General features: G+C 58.7%; 1 long non-coding RNA gene across 1 annotated transcript; it reads right to left on the reverse strand.

The window, feature by feature from the left end:
• Positions 1 to 3,067: 3,067 nt before the first annotated feature.
• LOC115305469 lies at positions 3,068 to 7,332 on the reverse strand. Its single transcript, XR_003914795.1, has 2 exons — positions 6,991 to 7,332; positions 3,068 to 4,108 (listed from the first exon to the last, which is right to left on the reverse strand). It is a non-coding gene; the product is annotated as an uncharacterized LOC115305469 (long non-coding RNA).
• Between the last annotated feature and the right edge of the window lie 243 nt (positions 7,333 to 7,575).

Below are 7,575 nucleotides of genomic sequence, written 5' to 3' on the forward strand. Positions count from 1 at the left end.
GAGGTTCCTGAGACACGTTTTTGACAGACTGGGCCAAACTGCTCTTGGGAGATGGTCCAGTGGGGCTTCGGGCCGCTGCGGCCACGCGGGACTCCGTGGGACACAGCCTGAGTCACAGTGAAGACGGAGCATCTGAGACAACTCTCAGGAAGTGGCCGCGTGCCACTGGAGGCCTGGTGAATCCAGCACGTTCTCTGGTCTTGGCCCAGGGCTGTCGCTCCTCGCCAGCACCCCACCCCCAATATCTTCCTTCTAGTTATTTTGTGTGACTTCCCGGGGGTTTCAGACTTGCCCTCACTGTTTCACCTGCTCTTTCCCTGCAGATCCCAGCTTCCAATCTGCCTCTGGAGTTGGGAATATTTCCCAGTCACCCACTGGTCTCCGCAGCCTCGTGGACGCCCCAAGCCCTGATCACTGTTCCCTTAGGAGACCTCCTAACCTCACCCCTCCAGCCCCGCCCAGGTCCACGTGAACCAGCCTGCCTCCCCTTCCCCGCTCTGTTCTCTGTGCTCAGGGGGGCCCAGCGGGAACAACCGTGGTGTCAGTGTCAGTGCCCCCTGTGCACCTGCACGCCCCACCCCCGTGTCTCCGGGCCCCCCCCCATGGCGGCACAGGAGGCCACACCCCATAGCAGTTCACCTGTCCACCGGCTCATTCGGGCTCGGCGTCAGCCACACTCACTGCGTGTGTGCACCGTGTCCTCCTTATTTTCTGAAGAGTGCTGTCTGCTTGCCAGGTGCTGGATGGGCACGCAGGGGGACGCATCCACACCCCTGTGTGTGCACGTGCAGCCCGGCGACCACCGCTGATCAAAGGGGCGAAACATGACACTTGCCCGGCCTGCCTTAGAAACAACCCCCAGCCTGTCCCAGCTCCTCCCTGGCAAGCGCAGAGCCCACACGCTGGGAAGGGCACACCCCAGGTGGCCAAAGGAGTGCAGGCCCCTGGTGGCCCAGAGAGAAGGTGCCCTGGCCCCGGCCCACCAGCGACCTGGGGTCTCCGATGGGAGCGGCTTGCGTTTCTCTTGTGAGGTGTGCTCAACATCTCTTCACGTGCCTGTTACCACAGCCCAGCCTCGCCCGCCGTCACCCCTGCGCCCCCACCACGCAGCCCTCCGTCCAGCCCAAAGCCCTGGGCCATCAGGGTGCTCTCCAGGGTCTTGTGCCCCCGCCCTCACCCCTGTGCTCACGAGCACGTTAAACTACGAGTCCACACATCACCTCATCGCCTCCCTCAGGAGGCAAAACCCCGGATGGCAAGGCTGTGTCGCCTACACCCTGTCCCTCCAATGTCCGGCTTTTGCCCGAGCGTGCCGTAGAGCACTGTGTGCGCCTTGGGAATCGACGGGGAAATGGACTCATGCCGCTTGCTTGGTCCCACAGCCCCTGCCCACCTGCCCACGACAGGAATCTTTCTTGTGCGATTGGGCCTGTCCCGTCCTTGGCCACTCTGCCGGGACCGAATTACAGGGTCACCTCCCCACCCAGTGCCCGATGGACGTGTGCCAGGGACCCGTGCCAGGTCCGCCGTCCGGGCGCCTTCCTCCTGCACACGGCACCCACAGCGAGCGAGAGGGAGCCCGCTCTCCAGCCTCCATGTGGCGAACCCACCGCAGACACAGCTTTGCCTTCTCCCCGGTCACAGGAGGGTAGGTTCAATCCCAGAGACAAGCCAAGATAAAGGTGATGAGGCAGAGTCCAAACGGCAGTGTTTAATCCTGGCCGCCACCCTGTCCTGTCCTCTCCAGGGGCCGCCCTGCCCTGTCCCTCCAGGGGCCACCCTGTCCTGTCCTGTCCTCTCCAGGGGCCGCCATCCCGTCCTGTCCTCTCCAGGGGCCACCCCATCCTGTCCCTCCAGGGGCTGCCCTGGCCTGTCCCTCCAGGGGCCGCCCCGTCCTGTCCCTACAGGGACCCAGGGGAGTGAGTCCCTCACCTCCCCTTCCGGAGTTTTCTCCTGGCATCCATCTTAAGAATTTCTACGGACGGGGCACCTGGGTGGCTCAGTCAGTTGAACATCTGACTTCAGCTGAGTCATGACTTCATGGTTCATGCATTCGAGCCCCACAGGGGGTTCTGACACTGACAGTGCAGAGCCTGCTTCACATCCTCTGCCCCCTACCTCCTCCGCCCCATCTCCCCCCTGCTCATGGTCTCTCTCTCTCTCAAAAATAAATTAAAAACATTAAAAAAAAAGAATTTCTATGGAAATACAAGTGCAGATAGATAGATGGCCGGTAGGAAGATACTTCCACACGTTGCTTTTAAGCAGCCTCAACCCTTTCAAACAATGACGTGAGGCTTCTCACGTGTGTGTGCACTCGTGGACCGTAGCGTTAACACATGAAAGCCACAGCCCGCTTTCGGAGAGCAGACCTATCCCACACATCCTCTGCAGTCATAACGTAATTATTTGTAAAATGCACCGTGTGCACAGCGTAAATTCAACTATTTCTTAACACAGATATGTAGATTTAGGGATCCCACATCTCTCCAAGTCCAAGGCTTACGGGGAAGACTCCTCCCTGGTTTCACTCACTCTCTGACCCGTGTTCCGGAAGGAAGCAGGAGCCTGCTGGCTTCCGCACAAGGCCCAGCGAACAGAAGCCTTCCAGAACTTGGCGGCGGATTCCCCACCCGCTTGCCACAGGCGGTTTTCGCGTCCTGACGCTGCCGGATCCCGCTTCTCCGTGAAGGAAGGCACGTTGTTTGAAGTTAGTCAAACTCGACGAACGTTTGCGGAATTTGCACAAAGGCCTCGTAAAAAACATTCAATCACGTTTTGTTCAAGTTAGCAAGCATCGGTTTATTCAGTCGTGCACCTCCAGCATCAATGATGAGTGACTCCCAAACGGCCCTGCATTTCCTGAAGGCCCCTCGGGTGGCTGGAAACGTCCTCCACCCACACCGACTTCCAGGTGCCGCCCACCGCGCCTGCAGAGCGCCTGGTCCCGGGCTACGTCAGCCTCCCGCTTCCGTAAACGTCAGGCGTGCAAATTCACCCGCGCGATACTTAGTTTAGCCAAGAAAAGGTGTTTTCTCCGAGCAAATAAGAGAGAACAACACAGATATGAAATGTATCAATAGTGGTGATTTTTTTCCCAACATTTTTGAGAGCCTGGAAATGGAAAAGAGAAAATCATGAAACTGCCCACACATTTCCCCGGTAATTAGCTTATCTTCATGGAAGCACCAACTCCGTGAAGAACTGCACCACAGAGAGCATCTCTCTGGGCAGCTTCCTCCACGCGCCACCGCAGAGGGGACGCGCCTCCGTCAGGTGACCCGGCGCCTGAAGTCCAAGCACACGCGTGTGTGGCGGCTCCAGCCAGAAATTCTCAAGCGTGCTCATAATCTAATCAGTTTCTAGGCTTTACTTTTCTTATTTTAAAAAAGCCATTTTGGCCTAAAAAGCCTAATAAAATAACACCATAAGAATTAGAAGCAGGAGGGACCTTAGTGAATTCTTACTCCAGATAAAATCCTACTGCTTGGAAGGACTCTGATGCCCTAAAATACTACACAACAGTTTGTATCAGGTTCTCTGTGTCAATGACCGAATTCCTTGCGTACTTCTAAGGTCTACTGAGACCTTAAACAATTCAGTAGGCACAGAGCACTCAGCTGGTGGAGGCTGCAGAGGTATCTTTCAGTTGCGACTTTCAGCCACAATCAGGAGACTTTCGGTGAAATCGATGACCTTCCGTACTGTGGGTGGGCTTCATCTAATCAGCTGAAGGCTGGGAGTGTGTGAAAGCGAGGAGACCAGCTCAGACTCAGGAGACAGGACACGAGCCGCAGCCGCAGCCCCCAGCCAGGCTCTCTCTGGAGCAAGGGAGCACCGTCCAGGCGGGAGGCCGGAGGGAAGGCTGGCGCCAGGCCCGGCACGACAGGCTAGGAAGACACAGATTCAAAGGGCAAGGGCTCCAGAGCGGCCCGGACCTCGGTCCTGCCCTGAGCTGCCATGTGGCAGTCAGCGGTGCAGGAGAAGAAAGCACACGGTCTTGTGGGCCTGTTCCCACCACTGCGAAGAGGCGGTCCGTGCTCCAGGCGGGCAATGAGGCCAGCCTGCTGCTCCTCCTGGTTCCTCCGCCAACGTCCCCTCTAATCCCCTGTGTGGACAAAAGTGTGTTATTTCCCCCTCAGGTACACTAACGGTGCTCAAGGAACTGAAAGGGAAAGGCTGGACTCCTTTGTCAGACGGAAGCCTTCAATCCCGCCTTCCGCTCTGGGCCCGGTTTCTGGGCGGAGAGCGCAGCAAGGCTGGCAGGGAGAGGCCCGCCCTGCCCCGCGGTGCTGGTGCAGGTGCAGCTCGGAGACCACCCTCCGTCTGGGACTCGGGCCAACGCCCCCTGCCTCTGCCCAGGGCTGGGGAGCAAGGCTGCAGCTCAGAAACAGTTCTGGGATCCAACGGGGCCTGTAGGGTGCAGTGTATGTGCTTGTGTGTGTATGCAAGCACATGTGTGTGCATATGTGTGAGTGACACATGTGTGTGGTGTGCATGTGTATACACATGTTGCATGTGTGTGTCTCTGCTTGTGTGTGCGTGCGCACATGTGTGTATGTGTATATGTTTATGTGAATGCATGTTTGCATGTGTGCATGTGTACATGTGTGCACATGTGTGTATATGGTTGTGTGCGTGTTTGCACAAGTATATGTGTGCATGTGTCTGCATGCACATGTGTGTGCCATTTGTATGTTTCTGTGTGTATGTGTATGCTTGTGTGCACACGTGCACATGTGCACATGTGTGTATGTTTATGTGTATATTTGCATATGTGTACATGTGCACATGTGTGCACACATGTGTGCATGTGTTTCTGTATGCATGTGTGTGCATGTGTGTATATGTCTATGTGTGTGAATGTTTTCATGTGTGTGTACAGGTACACATGTGTGTACACACACGCATGCCTGTGTGTTTCTGTGTGCATTTGCGTGCATGTGTGTGCATGTGCATATGTGTGTGTTTATGTGTGTATATTTGTACGTGTGCATGTGTGTGCACACACGTGTGTGTTTCTGTGTGTGTATGCGCATGTGTGTTGGTGTGTGCCTGTGGCGTATGCATGTGTGTGTCCTGAGGGAAAGCTGCCATCTGAGGCGTAAGCTTCCCGCGGAGACGCGGCGGTGGGGACTCCCAAGCTCCCATAAATCACAGGTAATGGGAACGGGGAAAAGCACGGGAAGGGCATCTGGGTGGATAAACAAGCAATGGCAGTACGTAAACCGCCAGACGAGGAAACACAGGAGGTGGGAGGGAGGAGGGCAGGCGGGAGGGAGGAGGGAAGACAGAAGGAGTGAAGGACCAAACTGACGCCATGACAGGCTTCAGATAAGCCTCAGAAACTAGAAGGCCTAAGTTTCTGTTTCCCCAGGTGAGACTCAGCAGCAACAGAGAGAAAACAACCCACCTGCTGCCCCAGCAGATCCCACCACCGGCCCGGACCAATATTCCCGGAGCCCACTGAGTTTTAAATTAGCCAATCACCCTGCACCAAGCCAACACCTGCCGATGTGTCGACCAATCATCTTGTAATCCCTGCCCTTCACCCCCCCCCCCCCACGGTAATAAAAACCCTGCTCCATTGATGGTCGGGGCTCTCAGCAGGGATCCACTGCGTTGGTGAGGTCTGAGAGACCGAGCTTAAGCCCAAATAAATGCCCTTTGCTTCTGCCTACGTGACCCGGACTCCTGGTGGTCTTTGGGGGAATCCACGATCTCGGCGTAACAGGAGGAGGGCAGGTGCGGGGGAGGAGGGAAACGCGGCTCTCTTCCTGGGCGTGGATGTGATTGAACCTTAGTCAGCCGAGCAGGAAATGAGGAAAGACACCTGTAAGTTCCTGGGGGATTTTCCTACTTCTCCACCAGAGGCGCTGGGGGGCTGGACTCTCATGCACACGTGTGCCCGCACACAGGCACGTTCACACTCACACACACGCACGGCTCCCCATGCAAAGCATCCCCTTCCCCCAGGGGACAAATCCTGGCCATCCCCCCAGGCTGCCCTTCACAGGGCCGCCATACACACAGCTTGGTCTTGCACAGAATCCAGGGCCCCCCCGAGCCACAGGCTAGGCCTCGATGTGGGGGGCAGAGGTGCGGCTGGCCTGGTGCAGGGGCTGCGGGCTGGGAGATCCGGAGCCCTCAGGCCGGTGGGCACTGACCCCACTGCACCCCAAGTGTCAGCTCAGGGCCTGGCCCATGGGAGCTGCTCAGGACAGACCTGCTCCCGAGCAGCTGGCAGGAGGGAAGCCGGCCCAGTGATGAGTGGTGAGGGTGGCAAGGACGGGAGTGGTGGGAGCAAGCCGCAGAGGCGGCATGCGCAGGGAACCACCAGCAGACGGTTCCGGAAGAGACCAAGCTGAACTGCTGGCGGAGCAGGAGGTGGGTGCCACGGGAGGCTGAGCCGGCCACGGTGCTGGGGAGGGGGTTGCGTCAGCCCTGGGAAGTGGCCGGACCTTTTCACGTTCCTGAAAAGCTGCCGCAGGAGACTGCGCTGGACTTGGCGAGCCCAGACTCACGATTCAGGAAGAGCCAGGAGGCTGAGAGCAGGGACCCAGCAGGGAGTGGGGGGGCAGGAGAGAAGGAGCTTCCAGAAGTGGGGACGGGGCCCCTGCCCGGCACACAGAAAGCCTCCCTGGCAGCAGGTCGGCTGGGCAGAATCTCAGGCATCCGACCAGGGCTCTGCAGTTCGGAAAATCACTCCAGCCTCTGCGGGTCCTCACTGCATCCTGAGCATGACGAGCAGGAGCCCCAACTCTGGGACTCTGATGACAGCCAGGTGGGAGGGAGCTGGGGCATCCAGCCTGCCCGTTTCCTGCCCCACCCACCCACCCCCGTGCCCTGCTGGGACCCTCCTGAAAGGTGACAATCACCCCAGGAGTGACGGAACTCAGCCCCGCATGGGGATTCAGCACCCGGGACAGAGGAACAAGCCTGTGGCCCCGCCCCTGGGGATTTCTGCAGGTGAGGAAGACATTTAAGTACCATGAGGCTTGAGGCTCGCGTTCTGGACGACGCCTGCTCACAGAGAGCCTCGACCTGCTCCGCCCAGCGCGGCCCTCCCAGCGTCTTCCGCTGCACGTGGGATGGATATGCTGAGCCTCAGACACCCCGGCCCGAGCCCACATTCTGTGCTCGAACTTGATTCCACGGGGGGGTTTGTGAGCCGCCCTGGGGTTTGAGAAGCCGCCCTTGCTGCTCCTCACGGCACGCGGGGAGCTCACACACACTTCGGACACCTTCTGCCATCTGCCCGGTCCCTGGGAGGCGGTGCCGCGGGCGCCAGGACAGATGGCACCCTGGCTGCCCCCCACTCGGCCCCCTGCCAGCCATGCGCACACAGACCCGAGCTTCACTGTCGAGTGGGGCGGAGCTACATCACCCCCTGACTGTCAAGGGGGCGGAGCTACGTCACCCCCTGACTGTTGCGTGGGGTGGAGCTACGTCACCCCCCAGCTGTCAAGGGGACGGAGCTACATCACCCCCTGACTGTCGAATGGGGCAGGGCACGTCGCCAGCCAGGACGGCTGTTCGGCGGTGCTCCCGCCGGCACCCAGCAGTGCTTCTTGA

Source organism: Suricata suricatta, chromosome 10 (genome assembly GCF_006229205.1).
Source record: "Suricata suricatta isolate VVHF042 chromosome 10, meerkat_22Aug2017_6uvM2_HiC, whole genome shotgun sequence".
Lineage (NCBI taxonomy): Eukaryota > Metazoa > Chordata > Mammalia > Carnivora > Herpestidae > Suricata > Suricata suricatta.